Raw genomic sequence first — 23,768 nt, forward strand, 5'->3', positions numbered from 1 at the left:
CGCGGCCCCGAAATGCCGCCGCGCATCTCCACCCTGCTTCCTGGGGAAGCTGAGCTACAAGGTGGCGTTCCCACCCTCTGCAGTGAAGGAGGGGGCACTGCGGAGGGCTGAGGGTTTAAAGCAGTTTTCCACTCTCCAGCCATGAAAATTATACTGTAGAAAAATGCTGAAGGGCAAGGGAAATGTTCGAGCGATCGGAGAGAGAATGAAATTTGCAAAAACAGCGCATGCACAATTCCATCCTGTTTTTCTGAGGACGAGAGAAAATAAATAACGGTAATAACAATACCTAATGCTGCCTGGGGGCTGGTTCCACACCAGGCACTGCTCCACGTGGGGTGGGGGGAGGAGTGTGTGTGTAACTTGCACACCAAAACCCCAAAGTGTGAAAAGTGGTTCTCCCTCAGTGGTGGCATTTTTGTGTTTTTTGTTTTTAAATCCCCTTTTGTGCTGTTGTGTATTTTCCAGATATTCTACGATAAATGCATGCTATGTTTGTAAACCATTTCTATAAATTCTTTCTTAGGAAACATGAAAAGTCAGGTTTAAGCATCCTTTTAAGTGGAGCCGCTGGCGAGACCACAGCCGTGATGGAGAGGCGGGCCGGCTCCCCTCCCTCCCTCAGGACTAGCTGGGGTCCCGTCTGGTCTGTTACCTCCGTGGGACTGGATCGGATTGGTTTTAGGGTTTCCTGGAGTAGCTTAGCGGAGGCCTTTGCATATACTAGATGATCAGTGAATGATATTAAATAACACTTTTTCAAAAGGGATTTTTCAATTAGCCTCCCCACACACATCAAAGTCCAACAGAAACTCCCCAGCCCCAACCAACCTTAGGACAGGCGGCTTCTCCCCTGATCTCTGAGATGACTTTGCCTCTCAGCACAGTATCTTTTGGTGGGGAGGTGGCGGTGAGGAAGATGAGGACAGAGGGGACATTGATACCCTCTGGTAGCAGGTCCTGAGCCAAATGCAGTGCATGTCCCGCCCATCTGATCGGAACCTTCTAGAAGGAGGAGGCCGCCCATCTGATTGGAAACTTCTGGAAGGGGGAGGCCGAGGCTCCCAGAAGCTCAAGCCAGGCAGCGGGGGGGATGGGATGGAGCGGGTCTCCGGCCCACCCTTCCCTGTCACAGCCTGCTTCCTTCCCCATCCGTCGTGATGGTAGATAAATTCAGCTCGAAAAATGCCCAATTCCACCAAATAATTACACGGTTGTTGTTGTTTTACTGAATTGGTCAATCAGTTTAATTAAAGCCGGCAGGCTAATAGCCCCTCGGGGCCAGGACTACAGCCAGCCTGCCTGGGTCCTGCAAGCCTGTATCTTAGCAAAACAGAGTTCCACCTGGGGGGTGGGAGAGCAAGCCTTGGTTTAAGAATGTTATCATTTCATTAAAAAAAAAAAAAAAGATAGGCAAAACTATTTGGTCAACAGTGAAATCAATTTATAAATGACCCTTCCCATGTATCCTATAAACTTTCCCTTTTCCAGATTCTGAGGGTCTGGGTTTGGGGAACATTTTATTTAAAAACATGACACATTGAGTAGAAAGAGAAGGACATTTTGCCATCAGCATTGTGAGGAAGCGTATGGCGAAGTGTGCATTTTGCATGAAACATGTGACTCTCCTCTGTAAAACTCTGTTCCAGGAGTTTCATATCTGAGTCTCAGATGCAATCATTGCTGTGCCTGGTGTGACAATACCCTGCATTGACAGAAATGCCACGCCAGGAAGTTTTAAGTGCATCGCTAACCTCTAACATCTTGTGAAGGCTCAGGACAGGCTGGAGGTCCGGAGGGGGAAAGCCTGAACAAGCAGAATTATTAAGCACCTTCTGTGTGCAGCCTCTTGGATGCTATGGTACCTCAGCCTAGTTTGTCCCTCTCCATTTGCTCCACAGAGAACCCAAGGAGCCAGGCAGATCAACACCATGTAACAGAGAGATTCAGGGGTCCGGTTGGCAGTTACAGCTCAGGGCGGACAGCTTAACAGAAACCCTCTGGGCACCGGAAACCTGGTCTGCATCCCGGTTCCACCGCCATTGACCTTGGACAAGATATATCAGCCGGGCGGGACTAGAGTGTTCTTGGCGACTGTTTTTTCCGCAACTCCTTCACTTTTGTGCCTGAGGCGAGGGTGTCGCTTCCCTCACCCTCAGGCCTGCCCCCCCGAATATGTGAATAATCGCATTCACCCCTCTGAACCAAAGTGTCCTCAGAAACCCGAGTGGGAGGGGCCTTGCCAGCATGCATGTGGCGATTCTGAGGGGTTTGCAGCCGCAGCGCGAGTGCCCATCACACATGGTACTGGGCTCACACACGTGCTAAGGACCAGGGCCCAGTCCTAAGAGATCCCTGCCCTCGGAGCTTGCAGTGTAGCTGGAGAGATGGGACTATGGAGGGAAAGGAGAAACCACAGGGCTGGAAGGCATCTCAAGGCTGTATGTGTGAGCTACGCGGACAGGGGCACATGCAGGGTTCACCCAGGTGGCCCAGGAGGCCTCCCCGGAGAAGCAGAGACTGCGTGGGCCTCAGAAGATTCGAAGAGGTGGAGAGAGAAAGCACATATCTGAGAGAACTCGGACAAGACGATTGGCTTAAAAAAAAAAAAAATCTCCATGTGCAACCATTTACATCATGAAGGCAAAATGTAGACTTGAGTTACCAGATTCTCAAGAGGATTCTGGAAAACTGACATATCCCGCCCTTTGAGGGGAATTTCTCTTTCCTCTCTGGCCGACACACGCACAAATACACACAAACACACACAGGCACACGCCAGCCGGCACCTCCCAGCCAGCATCCCAGAAGCGACGCCAGCCTTGCCGTTCCCGCCCGCATCCCCAGCGCTGCTATCTCGCCAGGACAGCCACATGCCCGCCGCCCCGAAGCAGAAACTGCCCCCTCCCGAGCCGTTGCCGCCCCCCCCCCCCCCACAACCGCGCTGGGCCTGAGTGGCCGGCCCGCACACGCCTCCTCCTTAGGTGGACGTGCTAGTGGGTCACCTGTCCTTGGGTAGCTCCTTCTAACAGTGGACCATCTCTGCTTGCGTCTGCTCCTTACCCACATCTGCAAACATGCACCAAGGGGGTGGTGTGTCTGCACGACTCTTGGGGTCTCATTGGTGGTGTCAGTGAGTCCTGAATTCCTCTATAGAATTCTTTAAATCCCTCCTCAATCCCTCCCGCCTGAGAGCAAACCCCCTAAATCCAATCAATTAACAGCCCAGAAAGTCAATCCTTTTGAATGAAAACTAGACGCTAACACCTAATCACCCAGCCCGAGGGGGCTGGTTAACGCAACTGTAGGTCTGCAGGAGGGAGCCCTGGGCAGACGAAAATGATCAAGAACTGTGTGTGTTGACATGAAAATATGTCCGTGACATATATTGTTAGGTTGAAAAAAAATCAGGTTGCAAAACTAGTCATCCAATGTGATTCCACCAGCTTTTAAAAGGGTGTGTTTATGGGAGTGTTTATACAGAGAGATGTCTGGGGGGGAGCTGGGGGCACCAAATGCTGCCTTTAGTGACTCACGGTGAGAAATTGGGAAGGGGCATTCTTTTAAATGTCTCTTATAGTTTTTGTAACAATTAAATTTTCTGCATGAGTATGAGTTTTTTCCATAATAATAATAATAATTTAAAAACAGCTAAGCCAGTTTCATTTAGCACTTTTGGTGAGTAAGAAATACCTGATTTTCTAGGCAAATCCATAGAGACGGAAAGCAGATTATGGGTGCCCTGGGCTGGGGGGAGGGGGAACGGAGAGAAACTGCTGACTGGGTCTGGGGTGTTCTTTTGGAGTGATGAAAATATTTTGCAACTAGATAGAGGTGGTGATTGTACGGCGTCGTGAATGTACTAAATGCTACTGAATCGCTCGCTTTAAAGTGGTGAATTGTCTGTTATGTGGATTTTACCTCGGTTGAAAAAAAAAAAAGTGCCCGATGCTCTTTTGTAAAACAAGCCACCTAATGAAGTTATCTGTTTATCTCCAGGTTGTGTATTTAATAATTTCCTTGACTTGGAAACAGTGATGTAGGTCAGAAGACTGGTTTGTCCTGAGGCAGGGGCTCTGCTTTTGTGTAAACCACAGGAAGGGGCCGCGAGTGAGCGGGATTCAGTTAAATCATCACCAACATTCCTTTTGGTTCAAAAAATAGAGCGTTCTTCAGAACGAAACTTCTCTACGCATGACACTGCACCGTTTTCTTATACACTGTTCAGGTCTTAATACAAAGTGCTAGCCTGACATCCATTGAAACCAGGCCTTCTAGAACTTTCTTCTCTCTCTCTCTCTCTCTTGTTTCCATCCCTCTTCATTGCATATCATATTGAGATGATTTATAGGAAATACATAGTAAAGAGGAGAAAACCATCAATTGAAAGTGTGAAATTGGGGGAAATGTAAACTAAAGCTGAATATCAAGATTCTGAGAGTGGAATCATTACAACACAGCCGCTGAAGGGATGGAATCCCGCACAGCGGCGGTAGCACGTCATAAATTCAATCCTCGATGTGTTTACGTGGGATGTTTACCTCCAGAGGACCTCTCCTCATCCCACCCTCGGGAGGCTAGCCAGGGGCTGAAACCTCTGCCTGCGATGGACGGACACACACCAGGTGCAGACCCTGCCCACGCTCGCCCAAACCTCCACCACGACCCACTTTGCCTTCACCCGAGCTCACATCACAGACACACCACCGCACGTCTGCACCGGACGTCTTTTGATGTCAGTGGTGAGGAACACAAATCAAGCGTCGGCCACACTCGACGGAGGGGCTGATTCATCACCCTGGTCCCTCTGAGCAAATGCGCATGGGGCTGGGGTAGGGAGGGGGCCCCCCCCCGAGGTTCGCACAGGGAGGTTGGAAGGTGCTGGAGAAAGGATGGAGGTGAAATGGCCCATCAGTGGTTGTCTTGATTTCTTGGGAACCCCATTAACAGCCTACCGGTGTAGAGCTTCACGTGCGCACGTCACTTTCTCTTTCTTCCAAGTTCTCTCCCTCCCTTCCTCCCTCCCTCCCCCTTCTCTCCCTGCCCCTCCCTCCCCATCTCTCTCTCCTTTCCTCTCCCCCTCCCTCCCTCCCTCCCTTGCTCCCTCTCCCCCTGAGGAGGTCCAGCTGGAGAGAGACAGCTCTCTGAGCTCAGTTGGTGCAGACAGGACTAAAGTAAACAGACTGGTCACCGGGCAGGCAGTTAGCAGCCTTTGGACAGATGATCAGCGTCGGGCTGGTGGCGGACCACACACACGAAGCCCCCTCGGACCACACAGGCGTCGCCTGCCCGCCTGTCTCCACGCACGCAGGCACGCAGGCAGGCACAGACGCAGGCCCGCAGGCCTCCGCTCACTGCGTTTCCTCTGCGCCCCGGGAGGCTGGGAGAAGCGTGTAGACGCCGCGTGGGTCCCCTCCCACCGGGCCCTGCGTGCCTGTGCTGGATTCCGCAGGCACCCCTCCAGGCCTCAGTTTCCCTGCCTGTGAGCTGGGGTGATAACAGCTGCTGGTGTGCAGGGTGTGTGGACGCCTGCCTCCCGGGGTTCATGGCTCGCCCCTTGGGACCCTCGTTACCATTGTCTCCCCTGCGGCCGGCGGCCTGCACCCTCCTGAGGTGCTGCGTGCCGGCCGGAATGCCGGCCGCACCTTTCTTGCCCAGAGACAGCTCCAGGAGGCCGCATCCAGAAAGCCTCACCAACAGGAGGCCCTGGGTCCCGCCAGCCGCCCTCCACTCCCGTGGGCACAAGGTATGCGGGAGCCCAGGGGCTCATGTCCCAGGGGGCTCCCGAGTCCCTGGATGCCTTGGAAGGGGCCCATCTCCTGACTCACCGGGCTTATCAGATAGAGACGTTGCCCCCGGGGGCGATGGAGGGGGTGCAGGCTAGTGTCCATCCTGGTGACACCCCAGACACCGCTCCGGGGTGGGGTGTGGGGCCTCAGGCCTCCCCGGCCCCATCTGCAGGCTCTGCTCCGCTCCCAGCGCGGCCGGCGCTGACCAGGGCCATCTGTCTTCATTACGCAGGTTTATTTGGGGAGGTGAGCAATGGGGGGCTGTCATGGCTGAGAGGAGGCTTGATCTATTGGCAGACATGCTTTGAAGCCCCCGTCATGGTTGCGGTTCTGCAGATCAGAGTGAGGTGGACGGCAGTCCCCCCCATATAAGGGGGGGGTTTCCATTCCTGGGGCTCGGGGAGCCCTCCCTGGGAGGATCAGGTGCGAGCCGAGCCTTTGAACTTTGCACTGCTGCCCACTTCATCTCCTTGCACCATCCAGTCTATTTTTATTGAGCACCTACTATGCGGGGTCACCAGCCCAGGCTCCGAGGACGCGATGAGGGACACCAAGGACAGAGGCCTCGTAATCTGCAGGGAGAAGCAGACAAGAAGCAGATGTGCATGAGGTTCTCGGAGAATGAGGAGACCAAAGGCAACTAGACAGGCCGATGGGGTGGAGAGCCAGCGGTCAGAGCAGCCCAGGCTGGGGCTCCAAACTTCGATGCCATAAACTCTTTGGGAACCCCATCAAGTGAGAATCCATCTGTGACTCTGAGTCAGCCTTCCAGGCCCAGGCCCCTGGCCCCTGAACCACCTGCCTGGTGTACCAGCCCTCAGTTTCCGCACCTGGAAAATGGGCCTACAGTTGTTTTCAGGATGGAATGAGGTCACAGAGGCAAAGCCCCAGAGAGACCCGTTACTGTGGGAGAAGCTCCTCGTTTAATCCGTGGGTGGAGATAAACGGGTGCTGGAGAGACTCCGCCGTCCTGGGCAGGGAGGAAAGATGGGGTCTCATCCCTCAAGGTTCTTTCTACCACTTTGCCCTGTTCCTTGGGATGGTATTTAGTTACTAGTGAATAATTATAAGGGTAAGAAAGGCTTTCCATGGAGGAGGGGCCCTGAAATCATTTTTTTGCTAAAACAGGCCTTGCTGTGCCTTGCAAATATAAAGAGGGGAACAAAGCAATACTGACACGATATAGAGGAATGACCTGGCTGGAGAAGGAAGGAACTCATCGGAATTCCGTCACGAAATGTGAGGTGACTGTTGTTTTCTTTCTGGGGCCTCCACTCACGAGAACTTCCAGGTTGAATCCTGGCTGGATCCCAGCCTACGTGTGGGTGTGATCTGGGCAAGTTACTAATCTCCCGGAACCTCAGTTTGCTCATCTGTGAAATGGGCCTATAACCCTGTCACCAGGAGGGTTGTGAGCAGGTGCTCAGTACATTGTAGGTGAGCAGTAAATCTGCCTCTATCTCATTTTCCTTCTCCCTCCCTTCCTTCTATGTCTCACTACCCACGCCTTTTCCTTTTTTTTTTTTTCTTTTTCTTTTAAACACCACTAACATAGATTGCAGAGTGTTTTAAAAACTGGAGAAACAACCAACGAGGACACCGAAAGCAACCACTTCAAATTGAGCCTCTGAGCTTGGTCCTTGTGCCCGGGGAAGCAGGGTGAGGGCCTGGGTTAGGAGCGGAAGCTGGAAACAGAGCCCTGTAATTCTACATTTCATGTACCTGTAGGCTGCCGCCCCAAGCAAGATGGGTCGGGGAAGAGGGAGCGCCAGCCTCCCTGCATCTTTGGGATCTGGGGGGGCCGTGACACCCCTGCTTCCTGAGCACCTCCCCCGGCCGCGCAGGAGTCCCCACCACGAACGCCCCTGTCACTGCCGCAGACAGCGGCCACGCAGCCCCATCCCCAGGGGGCCGCCCAAACCCGGGAGGTTCGCGGTCCCACCAGACAGACAGACGGAGCCAGCAAATCCCCGCGTTGCCCCCGGCTGCCGCGCGCGCGGGAAACACATCTGCCTGTCAGGGCCCAGTGCAAGCACAACACAGACCCTCCACGGCCGGGAGGCGTTTTGACTCCTGCTGTGAAACACGAAGGTCACGCCCCGGGGCTCCCCCTGTGCCCTCTCCTCACCAGGGCGAATCCGACAACAGCCTTGTTATTTACGCAGCTTAATGCGATCCAGAGGCGGCTGCCCGGCGCGGGGACAGGGAAAGCGGTCCGGCCCCAAAGAAACCGGTTTCACTTGCTGCATTTTGAGCCTGACATCCGGGAAGAGAGCGAGGAGGACGAGGAGGAGGATTTCTGCGGCAGGAGCCTCCGGCGGCCCTCAGGATGGACGGTGAGGCCCCACACGCCAGCCCTCTTCACCCTGTCTCTCGGGCCCGGGCACAGTCTCAGCGCAGCCTCCAGGGTGTGCAGTAAACACTCCCTGATTAATCCTCTCCCCGAGAGGCTCCCAAGCCGGCGCCTCTCTGTGTTTGCTAACTTCCAGCATGCCACAGGCTTGCAGTGTAAGCTCTCTGAAACTGGTGGCTCTTCCCGGGAGAAATGCTAAGTTGGGTTTTGGGGATTTTTTAAGGCAGGTTTTTTTTTTTTCCTCCCCAAAGGTTTATCTTCTCCAAGGACTCAAGGACTCATGCAATCCACATTAAACCATGATTTGACGCAGTGATGCTATTTTGTTTTGCACGTTTTCTATGTTCTATGTTTTGTTTCTATGGAAAGACACAGCCACTGTGTCACACCGGGTCTGTGTCATGCGCCCTCCACTCACTGGGTCTGTGATCTCCGGTGGGTGGGTCGCTTGGTGTCCCCTTCACTAGTAAAATGGGGATGGAGCTGGGACTTAGCCCCCCAGAGTGTGGGCTAATTAGAGATGAGAATGCAGATGACGAAGCAGAGCCTGACACCGAGCTGGCTTCGAGTACCAGTGACTCCTGTTTTGTCTTCACCCTTGCCCACAATTGGAGGCTGTGCAGTAAAGGGATTACACAGATGATGGAGCCCACAGACCTGGATTCAAATCCCAGCTCCGCCCCTTGCCCACTGTGTGACCTGAGGCAAGTTACTTAACCTCTCTGTGTGGCTCGTTGGTTTCCTCATCTGTAAAATGCGGGTAATAAATGCTGTGAAGATCACGTGAGTTAATAAATGCCAAGCACTGAGAGCCGTCCCTGACTCAGAGTCAGTTGGCTTTTATTATTGTCATTATGGGGAGAATGGCTATTCTCAAACTCTCAATTTAAAGTCTTCACAAAATATTGCACAAGCAACAGCGTGGCAAAAAAAAAAAAAAAAAAAAAAAACGATAATACAAAAAGGAAAGCCCTACAAAAATTGCTTTCTGATAAATCCTATTTTAAGGTATTTTTGTAATATGTAGATATTTTTGTGTCTTTTGTCACAAAACAGCTCCGAGAACTGCTCATCTTGGGAACACACAAGCTGGGAAGTTAGGCTGCAGAAGCCTGACATTGTGGAGTCAATTCCAAGCCCTGGGTTTTAGCTCGTGTTTTCACAAGCATCCATCCTGCCCTGTGTCCCGGAATGAGGACTGTACTGTATCAGCCACTCGTTCAGTATCGATCAGCCATGTAACCCTTGGCTGCCGTGGCTTTGCGGGGCCACGTCTTTTACAAACTTCCCACAAATGTCCCTTGTTTCCTGCAGAAAATGAACAGTGTGGAGGCAGGGCTTTCTGTCTTTTGTTCACTGCACTGTCGTCTGGGATGGAACAGTCTGGAACATAGGAAGAGCTCAGTACATAATTGAGGAATGAATGAATGAATGGAAGACGAAGTGAACCTTACAAAGACGATACTTTCCGTGAAGTCTCTTAGAGCATTTTTTGGACAGATAATTTCTGTGAGTTTTTTTTTTTTTTTTTTAAGCTCAAAGTAACCTACGATTTGGTTTAATTCACTCAAAGTAATTCCAGAATAGAAACGTGGTGCCGTGTATCGGTGCAGCATTTTACATTTTTTAGTGATTTTACATCCATGTGGTCCTTCCATCACCCTTAAAACCCCGCGTGGTGAGTAGAACAAACGGGATTCTATTTTCCCAGGGTCCAGCCTGAGCCCAGCCAGGAGGACCCCAGAAGGTGTCATCAGTCATCTGGGGTGGCAGTGGGTGACCGCGACCAGCACCCCCAGGCTGAGGGGGGAACTCAGCAGCTTTCAGCGTTCTCTCTTTTGATGTCCCCATTCCTATCCTTATTTCCTGAAATGGCCCCAATAAAGTGGCTCTGTCATCCTGTTTCTCCCTTGGCTGGTCTCTGTCTTTCTCTGTCCTGTCCCTCTGTTCGATGGCCCACTGGTGTCCCCCTCGGTCCCTCCCCTCGAGGGAAGCCAGGAGCCCGATCCACGACTCACACCCCCAGAGCCCCCATGTCCACGCCTGCTGCCTGTTTCCTGGGAATTTCAGGCTGTGCCGAGCCAGGGGCCCAGGTCTTCTCTGCTCTCGGCCGGGAAGGCAGGTCCTCCGCCAGCTCTCAGCCCTGCCTCTGCTTCCTGTTTACTTCTGAGGGAGGCTGGGGACCTCGGGGTCTGCGGCCAGCCCTGTGGTCTGAAGCGAGCCAGGCCGTGCGAGGGGTTATCAGCCCATCAGCCCAGATAGGCTGGAGGGCTCTGCCATCCGTCAACTGTCTTCCGTCACTGCAAGCTCCCTGTCCTGGAATGTCGTCTTATTAGATGGATCAGGCCAGATGAGACAGTTTAGAGAGTTTCTGCAGGGCTCGGCGAGTTATTTCACTTTTATTTTCAAAATTAGGACATAGATACTCTTTTAAAACTCTAATAAATGTTTCTTATTAAAAATTGCCAAAAAATCACCAAAATATAGAGAAAACAGTAATGATCGCCTAAAACTTCATCACTCAGAGATAATATTTTGGTAAAATTTCATTAAATGTTTATCTATACAAACTATACCCATAGAGATCAACGGGTACTATTTTACAAAAATGGGGTCATCTCCTATCTCCTGCAGTTGACCTGCTTTTCTTTTTAGCTCAACGATATGGCATGGATATATTTTCATGTCAGTAAATAAAGATCCACATCATCTATACATAGTTGTAGAGTGTCCCACAAACTCCAGTGGCGGCACTCAGACTTTTTCCAAGTTTTGCTGCTCCGTATTATAAACAATGCTACAACGAACATCCGTTGCACTAAGTATTTGCCTAAGTATTTCCTTGGGTCAATTCCTAGAGGTGGGGTAACCAATATAAGGCTTTCATGGTTAAAATATAGATGTGTTCATAGTAAGCCATCCACAAACAAGGAATTACTAATTTTCCTTCCACAAACCACCTACTCCTGGCCCCTGTTCCCATTCCTGTCTCCCACTGGGCACCACCCCATCCTTTCCCTCCGCCAATACCGTAGGTACAAAGTAGCATCTCATGGTCGCTTGTTTGCATGTTTTTCTCTGTCATTTATGCACCTGTGAACTGGGGCATCTATTGAGTCCTAGAACTTCATATTGCAAAGGTCTTTTAACGGCCAACGGGTTCCCACAGACCGCCCACCCCACATATATCCCTCCACCCAGCCACTGGATACTTGAATCAGCTCAACTGTTTCTCTCAAAAGAGATCATCCTGGCTCTGATGTTTGAATACTCCCATAGATGGGGAGCTCACCACTGCTCGAGATGGTCTACTGCATTCCCAGCTCTGCTGTTAACCCTTAAAATACAGTCCATGGGGAACAGCCGTGTCACACCAGGAACTGCGCTAAACCCTTCAGCGAACAGCGTCTCAAGCCTCCAACAGTGCTGGAAGCACGGATCACAGCCTCCCTCTTTGTTCCGGTCAAGGTCACTGAGACACAAAGATGAAGGGACTTGCTGAGGGTCACACAGCTATGAAGCAGCAGAGCGAGTAGCTGAGTTGTGTTGTTTCTCAAACACATGGAAACCGCACCACTTAAAAGGCTCACAGGGACTTCCCTGGTGGCACAGTGGTTAAGAATCCGCCTGCCAATGCAGGCGACACGGGTTCGAGCCCTGGTCCGGGAAGATCCCACATGCCGCAGAGCAACTAAGCCTGTGCACCACAGCTACTGAGCCTGCGCTCTACAGCCCGCAAGCCACAACTACTGAGCCCGCGTGCCACAACTACTGAAGCCTGTGCGCCTAGAGCCCGTGCTCCACAACAAGAGAAGCCACTGCAATGAGAAGCCCATGCACCGCAACAAAGAGTAGCCTCTGCTCGCCACAACTAGAGAAAGCCTGCGCGCAGCAACAAGGACCCAGCGCAGCCAAAAATAAATAAATTAAAAAAAAAAAAAAAAAAGGCTCACAAAGGAAACTTCAACCCGGTTAGAAATCTAACTTAGAAAGTGCTGTCTCAAACTATAGATTTTTTAAAAGACTTCTCCTCCTACAGACACTGTCTTCAAGTGCCCAGGGAAACTAAAGCCACCGTCACACACCCATTTTGTTTGGGTGTCTTTCGACACAAAGCCCTGCTGGCTGCTGGGGCCACGGAGATGCAGGAGGCCGGCCCAGCCTCAAAGATGTCCCATGACTCAGGCCCATCAGCTTCTGGCTTACACATGAGGGGAAAAAAAGTCTAAAGGATAACTTAATTGATGTAGACCCCAAATTAATCCAAAGCACTCACTCCTATTTTTTTTTCCACTGGGAGCTGTTTTTAGAGATTAGATTTTCTACCTGCAGAAATTCCCTTTAGCAAAACACAGGCACGCTACACAATGACCTCATTTGTCCACTCTCTGACCTAGCCTTTCTGATTACCTCACACCTCTTTCCCAGCTACCTAGGCCTCACGTTATTCTTCAAAACGTCATTCTTGGTGGGTCAGGCCTAGCATCAGTCAGTCACACTTTAGTGTGAATTAGTCCAACAAATTAAGTAGGTGTACTTTACCAGGAGTAATTATGCATTTTTTTGAAGGGGGCATGTTCATCATGAGATGGGTGTCTGTGAATTGGACAGCGGGGAAGACACATTTAGTTGGAGAGGACGTTGCTCAGCTTCACCGAAATTAACCCTTAAATTTCATCTCTCCGGCCCTTTCTGCTTTGCTTGAGCCCCTATCTGTCCTCAGGACACACAAGTAACAGATTCAGCTATGGGCTGCTTCTAAACTGAGGAAGGTTGGGCCATCAAAATTTAATCTTTCATTTTGTTTCAAACCAAACCAAACAACACTGAAAAAAACCCAAAAAACAAACAAGCTAAACAAAAGTGCACACTGTGATCCCTTTTAATGTAAAGATGCCACCCTGGGCCCAAATCTTTTCGTGTAAAATCCGCTAGCTGGGAACCTCCGTGGCTTGCAAACTAAATTTAAAAGCTTGCATCCCAAGACCCTTGAGCAAAGGTTACTCGAGGTCTATTCCGGGTTCAGGCGGGAAAAAAAAGCTTTATTTGGCAAGGAAATGCCTTGTGAGAGGCGCTCGCTGACCAGGGGCACGGAGGAAAGCTGTGACTCAGTGCGTTTTTCTTTTGGCATTTACAGCCCTGAAAAATGATTGCAGCTTCCTCCGGTCACTGGAGCCAGAGCCTGAAGAAGTGACCTTTAAGGAGAGTCTGTTTACTCCACCCTCAGCCGAGGGCCCTTGCGTGAGCTCTGCGAGGTAGCACCCCGCCTTGGCGCTGACCCCAGGTCTGCATCCAGACTCACCAGCTTGGGACAAACAGTGGGTGAGGGAGTGGGGCTGGTGAGGGGCTACTCTGGGGGTGGGCGGACGGGGTCAGGGTCAGCCCCTTCCTGCTGGGCTCCGGGGGCTTGCCTCTGGCCTGGAACATCAGACAAAACGTGTCTGTGGTGACCTGCCATCTCACACTCCGTACCTTCTGGAAACCCTCTACCAAGGCCAGCATCAACCTCTCTTGCTTTTTAGACAAAACAAGAAGCGATTAGCCTAGATGGGGATCCTCCTCTCTCCCTTGTGGGCCACACCACAAACTGGATTGGAATCTTGATCCCCTGGACCTTTATACCAAGGTACACAGAGTGGGGAGTGGCAAGAAGGTTAGCCTGGACAGCACTCAGAACTCTCCGAAACTGAACCGTCCACGTGTTTTACAGCAGACGAGGAGACGAGAATCTGATTCCTCCACTTAGTTTCTTAAATGTGAAATAAAGAAGCATATGTAACGGGACCTGCCAGTTTTCAAAAGTATAAATAAAACTTGCGGACTTGGATTTAAGTTTTTAAAGGTCATTTTGAAACCTTCCTACTGACAACATGATCGCTGCTAACTTTCTCTTTGTACCTTGATTCAACAATCTTTTCTTTTAGAGAGACGGTGTTTTGCTATAATCCTTTGGTTTCTTTTATAAATATAACGTTCTTTCTTGCGAGAAAATTTAGGAGTTTAAAAAGGAAGTTAAAGTGATATGACATTCCAACATGCAGAAGTAACTGCTATTAACATGGTGGTAAACTTCTTTTCAATCTGTTTTTCTTCAAGTGACTGAGTGTGTGTGTGTATGTGTGTTTGTGTGTGTTATCATGATGCATCCTTTACAAAGCCAGTGTCAGGAATTTTATACTGTGCTTTTCTCACTTGTCAATACCTCATAAGCACTTTCCCAAGTTGTTAGAGGTCGTTTATAAACATCAGTTTAATGGTTACCTAATATGCCATCTTATGGATGTGCCATAATTTATTTTGTTATTCCTCTATGAAGAAAAAATGTTTTAAAGTGTGCAAACTTCCTTTACCGGTGGAAAAAAATAGAATAGCTGCTCTGGAATGGTTATTTGTGATTTCCTGAAATTAGTTCACAAATATTAGACATTTTTTGTTAACCCAAGTACCTACTTCCTGGTGGATTCCAAATATTGACCCGATAGTGACCAGAGGAAGGGGAGTGGCCAGACCTTTTCCTTGTGAGATGCGAGGTGGGCTCTGGAGCTAAGTCTGGGATAAGCTTGCTGTGGGGTGGTGGTGAGGGGCGCCCCTGCCAGGGAGTGGGCTGGGGTGGCCTGTTCTCAGTGTGAGTCATGAGCTACACTGAGAAAAGAGGAAAGAAAGCACGGAGCCTGTGTCAGAGAGAGCATTGCCAGAGTCTACACCAATTTCAGGGGTTCCCAGCCCCTGAGCCCTTACTGAGCCCCTTAGGGATTCTAGGGTCCCAGGGTTAATTAATAGGATCCTCGGTGACCCAACTTCAAAATTATGCCTGAATCCCTTCAATCCATAATTCTGGGAAGATCATACAACATTTTTTTTGAGCGCTCGCTATTGACATTCAAGAGGGAAAACGTTTGTTTTGCTAAAGTTGAGAAACCATAAAAATTCTCTCTGAAACTTACGACATTGAGGGCATCACAAAGGAAAGTGTGACCCAAAAAAACTGAAACTTTTAGAAGATTTTACAAGTAGCGTAAATCTGCAATATATATTTAGCACACTTAAAAGAGTTACAAAATGAGCATTGTTTTGGTCTGGGGAGAACTAAAATAGTCACACTTGTTTCTCCCACAGGGTTTTATGTATTGCCAGCTATGTGATGGGATTAGCAACGGCAGGGTGCCTATCTCTGAGATTCGCGGTCTTTGGTTAGTAATTTCATTCCCTTATAGTGTAAGGCCCCACTTCAGCATTCAGGCTCCACGTGTGCCCTTGGAAAATTCACCAAACTCCCGAAAGTCTCAGTTTCTTCATCTGTAAAATGGGGCACCTGCCTCACAGAAAGGAAATGGGGCACAGACACTCGTCGGCACACGCTGGCACAGGAGCACATTCAGTACGTTCCTTATGATGAAGTGTTTTGTTAGTTCTCATGGAAAATCCCGAGATGCAGACAGAACTTTAGGATAGAGATCGGTGGCCAGAGGCTTCAAGAAGAATGGACGAAATGAATATGGCTTGACTTTCATGACTAAAAGTCTGGGAATCATTTACGTTACAATTTCGTATTCTAAACTGAATCAATTGTTCAGCAAAGGGGGAAGAAAAACCACTACCTACCCACGGATCGAGATAGCCATCACACTGTGGGGATTTAAAAGATTTGGAAGGAAGCTTCTCAAGTAGGGTTCCATTTTATAGTCCACAGCAATGCACAAGGGATCCTATTTTTGAGATTGCATTTGACCTGGCATAATGCAGTATACTTGTTGATTAATTAATAATAATAATAATATTAATATTAATTAATAATATTAATATTATTATTAATAATAATAAACCTCACACTGACAGGACAATTACTAAGTGTTAGGGAGTTGCTAAGCCCTCATGTAGAACTCATTTAATCCTCATGGCAACCCTAACATGTAACTCTGGTCACCTCCACTCTGCAGAGGGAGAGACAGAGGCAGGAATGGCTCACAGCCTGTCTCAGACCAAACCCAGCAGCTCAGCCCCAGAATCCATGCTCTTAGACACTGCGCTGTAATCCTAATACGTCAGCTCTTCTACGTAGAAATATTCACACATTTTCTCATCTAAAAAAAAAAATCTGTTAACTAATGTTTATAAAATTCAAAAGAGGCAGCTCGTTCCCTGAAACAGAACAAACCTGAAGATACTCAGGCAAAGTGATGATGGTGACCAGTTGGATAAACTGTGATGAATTTGTACGATTCACACTGCCCTTGGGGAAAGATGTCATTTAAGTCAGATAACCCACGAGTACAGACAGAACGTGTGCTGCGGTTTGCTGCTCCTCCGTCTGGAGGGCTGCTCCAGAAGCAGACAGAGGTGTTGCCTCAGTATCGGGTGGCAGCACCGTGTGGGGCGTAAGCCCTCGGACCCCGCTGCCAAACTTGCAGGTCAGACCTGGTCCTGCCCCTTCCGACCTGGGCAGCAAGCTCTCAAGTCCATCCCCTGCCCTCCAGGCCAGGCCTGACTATGGTCCCCATTGGCAGAGACATGATAAGGACGGTGATCGCCCAGGGAGAGGGGCACGGAGGGAGGGCATCAGCGATCTCCAAGTGGACATGACCTACTAGCCAAGTGACCTGGGCAAGGCATGCACCCTGGGCGTGGGTGTCCCCATCTGCAGAGTGGACCGCAGGATGCCTGCTCTGGCCACCCTGGGCTGCTCTTCAGCAGTGTTTGGCATTCTCCCGTGTGCCCTGTGCTGGGGCCGTGGCATGACATCTGTCCAGATGGGCACCATGCTTAGAAGGGCAGCTGTGTGGCCGGGGCTTCACCCTCCTCCTCGGCAAATGGGTGTACAATGGCACCTACCCACTAGGTTTTGGGTCGATGCCACGAGTTGGTGCATTCAGACCCCTCCCCCGTGCCTGGCACACAGCAAACACTAGCAGGGCCAGCCAGCAGTGTAACCGCCGCGTGTCAGAAAGCCTGCCCTGTCTCTCAGGGTGCCAGGCCAACTCAGGACTGTTTTCTTTTTTTTTTTTTTTTTGTAATAAATTTATTTATTTTTATTTATTTATTTTTGGCTGCGTTGGGTCTTCATTGTTGCACGCAGGCTTTCTCTAGTTGCGGCGAGCGGGGGCTACTCTTCGTCGCGATCCATGGGCTTCTCATTGTGGTGGCTTCTCTTGTTGTGGAGCATGGGCTCTAGGTGTGCGGGCTTCAGTAGTTGTGGCACGTGGGCTTCAGTAGTTGTGGCTCGTGGGCTCTAGAGCGCAGGCTCAGTAGCTGTGGAGCACGGGCTTTGCTGCTCTGCGGCACGTGGAATCTTCCCGGGCCAGGGCTCGAACCTGTGTCCCCTGCATTGGCAGGTGGATTCTTAACCACTGAGCCACCAGGGAAGTCCCCAACTCAGGACTGTTAACACTTGGGTGCATGAGGACACGGCAGTGCCGAAAAAACTGAGCTTAGGTATCACGGCTGAAGTAATTGGAGATAAACGTGTGGGACTTGACTTGAGGTAATCAAAGAGAGAATGCATTTGCAAACTAGCAGGTTAAAGTTAACATAAACTTTGGAAACCATGAGGAAATTAAGGATATCACTTTAAATTAAATATCTTAAGTAGACATGTTCCTTAAATGTGATAAGACAGCTATGGTACATTTAGTCAATGCCGATTGGTAATTAAAAGCGGATTTCTGCAGGCTTAGCTGCCCGGGAGGAGAGATCGATGTCTTCGTACAGGAGCTGATAGCCCTTGCAAGTATGGTTTCAATAATCCTCGGGCCCCATTGGCCCTCCACTCGGCAATAATAATGATTTGTTCTTGTAATGAAATGATATTCATTTACTGCGAATGCGGTGTGCACGCAGGGCACGATTCCATGGGTGCTGCTAGCCTGGATATGACCCAGTATGGGGACGATTACATGGAATTCCAGAATATCAGAGCCGGAAGGGGCCCGAGTCATACCAAGTCGCACTCCACCATTTCACAGATTTAACGCAGGGTCTGTGGAGCTCTTCATGCACTTAGGAGCCCCTCACTGTCGGCTTCTGGGAGGGTCCAGGGAAAACTGAGCATAGGACACCTTCTCTCCCCTTTTCCTCCTCTTAAGCACCCCAACCCCTTCATGCAGGTCCCACATCTGTCCTCAACCTCAGTTTTCTGGCTGCACCAGCCTCCCAAGCCTTCTCAGGACATGCAGTCCCTGTTCTAACCTGACATTCCCGTGGCTGAACCCCCTGGATGCTCCAGGGAAAGGTGGCAGCTTGGCCGGGGCTCAGGGCCGCTGCCCATGACTTTGTCCTTGGTTTTCCCACAGACGCTGGTTTTACATTCAGCCAGCTGAAACCCACGAGCCCTCTGGCTCCATTTTTCCTGTCTGCAAACAACCACCAAGTGTAAGAGGTGTGTCTTTGTCTCCTCTCAGAAAAGACCCCCAAAGAGTCCCAATATACAAATAACTCCCCAGGGCCGTCCTCTGTCCCAGAAGCTGTGCCAGGAGACCCCTGACTTGGGATGGGGGGAACCATGCCCCTCATCTAGCTGGGTGGTCCCAGTGAAGACCCACGGGACGCTGGGTTCTCTTCTCACATCCAAGGCTCTGGGGTGAGGGCCCGGGGCCCTGGGTCCCCCAAATCTGTGAGGGTGGATTCAGGTGGTGGCACCTCGGTTTTTAAAGCACTACAGATGGGAAAAGTGGACGCAGCTGGATGGAGCTGCCCCTGGAAACTTCCGCCGAAGGCTGCAAAATAGACAAGTTCTGCGTCTCTCAGGGTCACGCCCGTGTTGTCTGTTTGAAATGACGGGGGCTGCAGCTCTGGACGTGCACACACGGAGACAGGACACAGCAGGGAGAGGAGACGAGAGCCACGCACGGGCGAAGACTAGCAGGACACGGCCTCCGCTCCGGGGATGTCTCTCTGTCTGTCTCTCTCTCTGCCCCATTCTCTCTCTCCATCTCTGTTTCTCTTTCTGCTTCTGCCCTGTTTGTCTCTCTTGGTCTGTCTGTCTGCACATGTGTGTGCTTCTCTCTCTCTCTCTCTCTGTCCGTCTGTCTGTCCCCTCCCCCCGCCCCGTCCTGGTACGACACACTAATTCCAGACCCAGGTCCCCGTGCTCCTCATCGTGTTCCCCAGACCGCCAACATCTTGAGCCCTGGATCCCCACGGCCGCCGACGTGAATACCTGAGGCTTCTTCTGGAAATGAGGGACATCTGGGCGGTCCTGGCGCTTGCCTCTGTTCAGCCCCATTCAGTCCCCAAATGCACAAATCGCTCACTCATAAGACAGTGGCACATTGAGGGAAAAAGGAATAAATTTGTGTGTCTTTATGAACATTTGATTTTCTTCTGGCAACACATCTCTCCTGCTTCAACGGCATTTTGCACCTGCAGCCAGTGCTCTGCTCCGAGGGACCTGCTCCGGCTTCTACTGTCTTGAGCTCCTGTCTTCCACTGACATGAAAATTCAAAGGAAAGAACTAGCATTTCTGGAGCTGCTCCTTCTCTCCACAGAGCATTGGGGGTCTGACAGGCGCGCCTCGTGGAGTGGGGTCCCCGAGGGCCAGCACTGGAATCTGTGGCTCCAGGGCGGAGGCCGGGACGCCCCTTGTTTACAGGCTCCCCGCAGCTCCGACCCTGCACTTTCACAAACCCGAGGAGGTCTGATCAAAGGGCCGACTTTCCCCTGAGCGGGGCTGTGGCGTCCTCTCTTAGCGAGAACTCCTCACTGCACGCTAGCTGAGCGGCTTATTTTCTCGGCTCCTCCAGACTCCTGAGGGGAAGTAGCCTAACTGTGTAATTAAAGCCCTAGGAAGCCGGTGACACAGCTGCGTCTCTGCCCCACATGAGGGTGGTGAAGCATTTGCTAATGCTGACGGCTCAAAACAGCTTCACGTCCTGCAGGCAAGGCCCGACGTCCCTCTGCAAAGCCACGGTCCTGATGCAGGCCCGCGTGCTCCCCCCAGCTCACTCCGCCGGGTCACCAAACCTTTTCTCCGTCTTCGATCCCCAGCCCAAGCTCGGTCCCTGGCACAGGGATGAGGACCCACGAATGCTCTGGGCCCAGACGGGATGCGCTGATGCCCTCGACAACCAACACACGTTTGTCAAGCGGCTGCTCCGAGCAGAGGGGGCTTAGGCAAGTGCTGGTCTGCCAGCCCAGGGATGGAGCATGAAGAAAGGACTGAATGAATGAAGTAATGAATGAGCAACACTACTGCACGTGCTACGGGATTCGTGCTGCGGGGCTGGGTTATTTGGTAAAAAACATCCGGGCCTGTAAGTCCCGGCTTGGCAGTCATCTGGCCCCGTCTGGGAAAGAATGAACGGCAGGGCGTGGAGGGGGCAGAGCGGAGGTGCTGGGCAGCTCAACCGTCCTTGCCTCGCTGCCCTGCAGGGGGGCCGCAGGCCTGCGCTGCTCCCCAGAGAGGCCCGTCCACCACCGATGATACCCTTAGGTGGGCAGGTGACCAGCGGCAGCGTCTGTGCTTGGCAGGTCTTGGTCCTTGACCTCACCTCTAACGGCCACCAGCAGGGAGGGGAGTGGTCCACGACTCCCGAAGGCCTCATCGTGCAGGGCGCGGCCCACCCTTCGCTGCAGGCTGGCTCTTCCCGACGGGCACAGGGGTCGGACACAACGCGCAAGACGCCCAGCGCCAGGGCTCACTCCCGAGCTGGCGTGCGGAGGCAGAGACCATCCCCTCTCCCCAGCAGAGCACGTGGGTATCGACTGTTTGTCTGGTTTCTAAGCTGAGAATGTAAACGCCATGAACGCACCGCCCTTCCCTCTTGTACCCCCAATGCCCGGAAAAGGCTCCGTCTCCCAGGAGGTGCTCCATAAACACTTGCTGACCGCATGGACAAGGGCGTGTGAGAGCAGGCGAATGCCCTTCTGGGTGGTCCTCAGGCCTGACTGCCCACTATATCTCTCTAGGGAGTGATTTCAAAAATCCTTTCCGTTTAAAAATTTCCCATGTGTTACAATGTGCAGCCCAGAGGGAGAGCCTATGATCTGGGGGAATCAGGCTTTAAAAAGTGTGTCACCGAGACACACAGTCCTGCACTGTCGGGGTGGACGAGTGGGCGGAACCTTCCAGAAGGGAGGCCGGTTCAGCAGTACATTCATTCACGCACATGTATTTCCAGGCACGGGCCCTCGGGACCTAATTAAGGTGTGGGCACAGCTTAGGTTGCGGAGATGGCCACTGAAGCCTTCTGTCCTGGCCAAAAAGCTGCATCTGACCTAAAAGTCCATCCATACAGAAAGCGTTATCCAACACGCCACTTTCAGTCTCTGGAACATTCTGCGCTATTAAATGTAATTTGAAGAAGAGACTTTGTTGATATAAGAAGTCCACAATACACCATAAGATTTTTAAGAAACAGGTTGAGGGAGACACCATAAATAGTAGAATCCAGTTTTTAGAAGCACAACTGCATAGGGAACGCCCCCTGCAAGGAGAGAAGTTCATTGATCCGGGAGCGTTGGAGACATGGCTCCCATTGTTAGGCTACGTTACAGTTGTCTGATCACATCTACGATAGGAACCGGTTTAGAGTCACAGCACTGGGTTCCTCGATGAGCATCCCGTTCAGAATGAGGAACCCGAGGCAGAGAGAGATGCAGGAACCTGGACCCAGGCGGTCACCCCAGGATCCGTGCGCGCATCCCGGCCCCAGGCTGGCTGTGTCTGGGGCTTGGCACTACAGATGTTTTCCCCCCTCTTCTGTCTGCATATATGGATTCTCGTTTGTCCTACAATGAACATACACCAACTGAATAATAAGTACTCAGTCAAACCATCTGAACACTGAGGGCAAGTGACGGCTTCAGCAGCGTTGACTACACTGCCATCTGCACGGGTGAAGATTACCTTGGGAGCTGGCCCCCTCCCTCCTGGCTTTGTCCTTGTGGACCGGCCGAGGAACCCTTGGGCCCAGGAAGGAGCGCCGCCCCTGAACCCTGCCTTATCTAGGGCTGTGGAAACTGCACCTGGATTCTGTGTACAGCTCTTGGCTGCACGACCTGGAGATGTCAACAAATTGAAGGTTGTTTAGAGAACTGCAACAGGATGATTAAGGAAAGAGCCGAACGGATTTGTCAGGAAGGCTTTACGAGAGCTAAACACGGATGGCTTGGAGTAATGACAACTGTCCACAAGCGTGAGTGGGGTTGGAACGCTGGAGCACTGGGGGCGGGGTGTGGGGAGGGGGAGGAGATCCATCTGAGGGAGGTGAGGGGGGACAGAACCAGAAGCCTTGCTGGCTGTGTGGCTGGGGAAGCGTGCTCAGAGTGGGCTGGCACTGGGGCCGTGGAGAGGGCCCCTCCCATCACCGGACATCACTGGACATCACTGGGGGGGGGGGTCTTTGGGCATTACAGTCAACATCAGACATCACTGGGCACCACTGGACACCACATTACTAAGAAGTACTAGACATGCAGGCATCATTGAGAATCAGTGGGCATTACTGGACACTACTGGGGATCACTGCATGTAACTGGGCTTCACTGGGCATCATTGGCCTTGGTGTCATTGACGGGGTACAGCATCGCTCTGGGTGATCTGTCAAAGAGGAAGGAAAGGAATTCTGTGGTCCAGCTCTGCTTGATCGATACGGTTGGGCTGCTGACGCTCATGTGAAATAGACAGGAGCAGGTTCTGGAAAGGGGTGGTTGCAGAGAAAAGGGCCGGGAGCAGTGGCTCTGGGCAGACACTGCCCCCGGGTCTCCTCCGCAGAGGCATTAGGGGCCACAGTGAAATTAGGGAGCATTTCGGCGCAGTTTCCCCTGCTGGTCTCCAGGCTCCCTCCCATGCTCTACCAGGCTCTCCCCGAAGTCCCCCAAACTCCTGGGTATAGGGCAACATGCTTCCCTGCGCTCCTTCCTGTAAAGCTTGATGCCCCAAGCCCTTGGGTGTAGACATTCTGGAAGATCCCTGTCTCGGAAGGGCCCTGGTCTGTCCTTTTCGTCGCCTAACGCAGGGCGTGGCAGGCGGGAGATGCCGACAGTCACTTGAATAAATGATGATCATGAACAGCCCCTCTCTGCCCAGGCTGTCCTGACATCAGGATCATTTCCCTGTTTTTGGAGTCATTTCTATGATATAGCTCCTTCCTTCATGTTACTGCATTTATTCAACCTGCTTTTGTCCTATAGAAACTCCCCCTTCTTTCCTTTCTGCTTTCTTGTTATACCTCTTAAAGATAGAATAATTTCGAGTTAGTAAATGCCATTCTGTTTGTTCCCTGGTGACATAATTCTCTAACTTGAAAGAATAAATGCAGGGGAAGCAACATCTATCCTTCTGGGATAATTTGGAATTGATGGATCAGTTCTTTCCATAGCTTTGATGGATCTTTCTTTACTTTTCAACATATTTCAGGGTTTTTTTCTTTAATCTCACCTGGTTCCCCAAATAATTTAACACATCCTTTAAAACAAAGCAGGGGACTTCCCTGGCGGTCCAGTGGTTAAGACTCTGTGCTTCCACTGCAGGGGATGTGGGTTTGATCCCCGGTCAGGGAACTAAGATCCCACATGCCGTGCCAATAAATAAATAAACAGCAGAATAGAAACCAGGATCATTGAACAACCCTAACAGAACAAAATCCAGTGAAAAAGAACAGAGGAACAGGTGATCTTGGGCCCTCTAGGT

This window comes from Balaenoptera ricei, chromosome 19 (genome assembly GCF_028023285.1).
Source record: "Balaenoptera ricei isolate mBalRic1 chromosome 19, mBalRic1.hap2, whole genome shotgun sequence".
In the NCBI taxonomy this organism is placed as follows: domain Eukaryota; kingdom Metazoa; phylum Chordata; class Mammalia; order Artiodactyla; family Balaenopteridae; genus Balaenoptera; species Balaenoptera ricei.